Source organism: Bacillus rossius, chromosome 1, assembly GCF_032445375.1.
Source record: "Bacillus rossius redtenbacheri isolate Brsri chromosome 1, Brsri_v3, whole genome shotgun sequence".
NCBI lineage: Eukaryota > Metazoa > Arthropoda > Insecta > Phasmatodea > Bacillidae > Bacillus > Bacillus rossius.
The window spans coordinates 242542447-242548614 of NC_086330.1; positions in this window are offsets into that span (position 1 = coordinate 242542447).

A 6168-nucleotide genomic window follows, 5' to 3' on the forward strand; every position below is an offset into this window, starting at 1 on the left:
TTTAATAAAGAAACGTCACCTCTCTTTATTTCCTTTACATTATTCACATGGCCACTAATACAAATATTTTTCCCTTTCGATAATTTATTCTCACCGAGGTTACTATTTTTAATCGGTAGGAACCACATGTAGTTTTTATATCACACATTATTACAAACTGATTGTCAGCACGCTGCGTGTCTCGGAGAGAGGCAGGCAGGTCGCGCGCGGCAGTCCCTCAAGTTGTTTCGAAAAGAAACACTACGCAGCGCCACCAGTACGATTTTCAGACCCGTGCATGGTGCCTATAATCTGCTGCAATTTTATTTCAATCCAACATTGTGAAACATGAATAATAAAATGAAATCCAAACACACTTCGTGCATATTAACGTTTTGATATATAAACCTTTCTGTTTTTACACTCTAATGAAAAATGACTTAATTACATGCCTGCACACTTTTTTGTACCAAATTTCATAATCTTATCTCGTTTTCATGATTTGTAGGATCCAAAATTGGAAAAGAACACACTTTGAAAGCCATTTAAATAATCTCAAATTTGGTACAACAGATGCTCTTCGCAGGATAAATAAATGTCATAACGAAAAACAGAAAAACATTTGCCAGCAGCCCCCTTAACATGATAATCAAATCTAGGTTACTGAAAAATGCCTCAGATGGGTATAAGAAATATCTATGCATTATTAAGTACGTTAAGTACGTTAATTATGTATTTTGGCACGCTACAAGAAAGGAATCTTCATTGTTCTGAGAATCCACCGATATTGCCACCAGTCTCTGTCTCTCACTACCACAGGTCGGCCTCCGTATCTTATACTTGTCGGCGTTACTCCTTGAATGGTTCGTAGCCCTCGGAAATGTCTCACCATCAAGGTAAACTTAACACTCGAAGCTGCTAGAAGAATGGCTTCCTAGCTACACCCCTTTACGCGACAGGGCTCTCGGGACACATATAACCCTCCAGGGGGACAGAGATGCGTCCGGACTCTGCGGGACAGGGGAGATATTTCCAGACAGCAGCCCACTAATGTTGTGTGATTAATATGTATCAACTTCTTTTGTTGTTTAATAATTTAATTTGTTTCGACAGTTAGGAAAATAACAGAACGTCTCTGCGTACAGAAAGAGGACTAATTTATACTTTTACAAAAATAATTTATGAAACTAAACATATTTTTCCCCCAAAAGAATTAGTTTTACCAAAAATATTGTCAATTAGGCTACTAGAGCTTAGGCCAGCTTTATAGTTAATTAATAGAACTATATATTACAAAGTGTTCTGTGACCACAATCCCAAGAAGCTACAAATTAAATGCCGAGGATGTAGACTAGACTATGGGCAAAAATAATATATAGGGCCCTGATCTGTTTCAAAGGGAGGCAGAGATTGTGTTTTGGTAAGAACAATTAATCCAAAAGAAAATAAACAAGCATGATCTAACATTGAATGTAATATGATGTTTTATTCCTAATAGGATACTTGTTATGCAACACAATATCATATGATAAAGTACAAGGATAATTTATACAAGCACAAGTAATAGTTTGCAAGTGATAACAAGAGAAAGTTAAAGATTAAGCTCGCTAAACAAATGAAAGTGCTTTCAACACAAACAGCACTGCACTGCTATGCACCACATATAAGCATACGTTATTACGGCTTAAATGTCTCATTTAATTATGAAGAATAACATGATATGTACACGAGAATAGGAGTGCTATGCACTTTACATAAAATATCTTAACTGGGTAATAAATATCTAAAAATTGTAACAAATGCTAAATGTGTAAAGAATTTAAATACTCAGATGCCACGTAACATTCATAAGCAGAATGTATAACAGCTAGACAAATTTAAATAAAAAATTAAGGGAAACTAAACCTTACAGCAGTTGCCCCTGCCACAAGCAAAATACTAATCATGATCTCAAGAAAGGAAATTGCACAATAAATAAACATATTACAGGGGCTGTTTTTACGCATAATGCAATAGGATAAATAGTTGAGGTGCCTACATAAAATTTTCCTTGACACATAAAGAGCTAACAAAAATATTTAAGCTTGCGTAACGAGGAAACATACTACGAAGTATGACTATGCGACCATGGGAGAGCCAGAGGTAAGAAACGTGATATTCGAGCAACAAATAGAAAATACACTGGTGCTCTGAACTACGTCATCATAACACCCTTACATATGACATGTCAAAAGGGAAACCACAGAATTTACTACTGTAATTGGCAAGTAGACAACAAGGGAAACTCTACACAGTGATAAAACGAAGTTCACGGATGCTGAAATACAAAAAAAAAATTTAGATGTTGGCATAAGGTGGGGGGATGCAAAAACTATTTGATCCCAATAAATGAAGATGTCTCAACATGGTCATGGCTTACGTTTGCAGAGCCCAATGCAAGTAAAATGATAAAGTTATCAACAAGAAAAACACACAAACAAATGTAAAATAAATCTGTCACAGGAATTAAGTTTTTATAGGGCAACATGTGAAAGGAAATGTGACTATATTTAATTGTTATATTAGCATTTAAGATTACCTTCGTTATTTAGTACAGCCACCATGCACCACGATACTTGTCAGACAAACAGTACTCACATAACACCTAACCATGCCAGGATTTCGCTTCTGCAGAGACGACTAGCCCTACTAAGTTAATAGTCGCGATGTCATACCACTACTAACACTACTGAGACCGAGATACCTAGCTTACTGCTATTTATGCCTTAAGGGCAGGACACTGCACAGATGCTACGGCAGATAATTGAGCAGGGTAAATTTTCCATAAAACATTTTTAAAATTTCCATAATGCATTAATTTTTAACTCCTGGCATGTTTTCCAATTGTATTGTAAGAGAACGTTGCAATAGTTCAAAAGGTTTACCATTTTAACCAGTGGTTTTGATAGCTACATAACAAATAGAGTGAAATAGGTAGCCTAAATGGGGTCAGGTTAGTAACAATCGTAATAATGTAGCTGAACTTAACTTAACCAACATTTCACACAATTTTTAAGTTTTTTAAATGAAGTTAGCTAACTTAACCAACTGTTCACACAACTTAACAGTATTTTTGCTGAAGCTAAAAAATCTTAACTAACTGTTCTCACAATTTTATGTCAGATGTAATGTACCTAATCTAACCAAACAAACCATTAAAGTGGTAAACTAGTGGTGCACTATGTGAAGTATAGAGAATAAGTGTAAAACATGTCAAAAATAAATGAATGATTGAATTTTTTTTTCCTTCAGAAAAATTACTCTTCTCCAGAATTACGTTACTTTATTTTGAAAAAGCTACAATTACAAAATACACTAAAACTTTCATCAGAAAAAATTTTTAGGCTTTACAATTATTTTAACCTGTAGGCCTATCCCATTTATGAGTTATGAGATATTGCAGTAACTTAACATACATACAAAAATATGAATACTAATTTCTACACAAACTGATTAGGCCTACAACAGTCCTCCGTTAGACCATCTATCCCTTGGTATTCCCATTGGCTACTTGTTTGTTACAAACCTGGCTATAACCATTTAATATCCCTGTTGGCTATTCTCTTTATTGCCCGAGACTTAGTCTTAATTTTACACTCACTTCTTATTATGCAATATGATTCTTAGGTGCCTACTTAATGTCTCTCAACACATTCTACAAATTAACATTACATACTATTATTTTATTTTCAGCAGTAAAAAAAAACTGTTTAGCGTGGCATACCTAGCATTTTTATCTTCTTTTGCAGTTGAGAAAATAAAAATGAATGGTTAAGGGGGTAAGGATTTGTAATGAAAACAGCACTAGTCTACAAGCAAAGAAAATGCAATCTTCTGTACGTTATAATTTAAGTGAGGAAGATTAATATTCGTACTTTTATTCACGTTTCCTGAACATAACACAGTTTTCAACACTATCTTAAGATAACTTGTAAATATCAAGAGTTCTGCACAAGTAGGCTATTAAAAAGTACGGTACAGTATGCCCTGTTACAGTGTGCCTTCTTCCTGTTACCTTGTTACTAGACTTAAGGTTAGCAGCAGTGCAATATATGCGTACGCGTGCGAGCGCTTGGTTCCTGCCACGAAGCCTGATGAAGTGACTCGCACGGCATCCAAGAAAAAAAAAGCTAAAAAAAAAAAACAACTCCGTGGGGCAGTAAGTTTGTATCAAACGACACGTGGACGGAACTTCTGCACAGCAAACCTTCAGCCAGCAGATCGTTCTTGGCATCGTCGACCGCCATCACTGATCTTTATACAAACCCCTGGCTTGATAGAAGCAGCAGCCCGTCCAGTTCAGTCGCTGCAAGACACCACTACACGCCGCCGAAGAAGACAAGACCCGACTCAGTCCCTGCCAGCCTGCCTGATGTCGTCCGCTGATGCCCATCAAGGATTACACACATGTACGCATAAGATTTGTTTAAGACATTTACCAAGATAGGCACAGGTCTAAACGTTTCGTGGAGAAAACGTACGCCTTACGTAAGTATGCAAGAATATGTAAAGGTGATTGAAAATTTCTTGTACCGATAAGAGTGAGTGGTGTTCGCTACGAGCATGAGTAAGAAGCAGGCGTTGGGGCTAAGTGAACAAGAAATAGGCAGTAGGCAGTGGCGAAGGTGTCGGACTTGTGGCATACTTGAACCAATGCTGACGTAAACCCTCAGCTGAGAGGAACAAGTAACAGCGTAACGAATGGTACAGAAACTCGTGTTAACCTACGGAGAGTTACAGAAGGAAACTACTGCAGCTGTGTCAAGGGATTCTAGACTGCCTTCAAGGTCACCGGTTAGTATGTTGCAAAGGATCACCCTCTTTGTTAAGGGGCTATCCATTTACGTAATTCATGTATAATCACGACTAAGTGTTGTGTTCAAAAATTAATGTTTCTGTGTGCCAAACCTCTCGCAAACCATTTCCAATGTTGCTAGGAACATCACCACTCCCCTACAACAAAACACCAGTACTTTTTTTTTTTTTACCAAGTATATTTAATGCTCATCACAGTGAGACTGACAGTGCAGCCCTGACTTACCTTGAGATGCAGGCACAAAAAACAAGTATTTCAAATGTATATACAAAGCCAATACAACATTTCAAAGAGCTGTATTCTCACGCAGCTACATAGTTGTGCATCAACGATGATCTGAACAATGTTCCTACAACTCTTGTCTCAACAAACATGATGGGGCCCAGTACATTCCTGTAGGACACAGCAAAATAAGCTGACTTGGCGAGTCACAAGCCCCTGGTCCGAAACAGGTAGTCTAATGGAATAAATGTGCTAGTGTCAACCTCCAATAGAACTAGAATGTTCGATAAACTTTGAATTTTAAATTCTGTGAACTCTTTGTATTTGAATGATTCCCAGTGTGTATTAATGCCTCTACCCATACTAATATTTGTTGGTATGATAGGAGGGAGTTCTACCATCTAAATTAACTTAAACCCCGACAACCTACGTAATAATTAACTTAAACTCCGACAACCTACGTAATAATTAACTTAAACTCTGATGTCTCTATACCTCCTCAATGTTTACTTCCAAATGGAAACATTCACACTCTGTATAGCAGACGTCTCGTGACGTCATATCCTGCGTATTTTTCTCTCGCTATACACGCCTGTCTCACCAACAGCTCATGGATACTATACATGTGGTAAACTAAACACACTCTTCTGGTTCGTAAGGCCAGTTAGTTTACAAGCATGGTCACTTATTGACAGGACAGCTACAACACACACACTAATGCTTTTAAAAGAAAAAAGAAAGTAAAACCTTTAATGCACTTCCCTTGCTTTTGCTAGGCTGTTTTATAATTAAAATTAACATCATAATAATCTCAGGGGTATTGCAATTGTTTTGCCTCACAACATGTTTCTCGTAACACATCCCATCATCTATAAAAGTATAAGGCATTTCACTCTGCTTTGCAGCAGGCACCGTCAGGATTGAGAAGTCTCCTTGGTGCAATCTACCACTTCAACTTGGCTCAGCCTTGAAAGCTAAAATAGTATATTAGACAATAGTCATGAAAGTTTTCTAGCTACTTTAAAACAGTCTTAGATGGACCTAAATGTTTGCATGTCTAGCTTTAACGCTTTCATGCTGCCATTGTATACCAGTGCTATTTCAGTAAACTG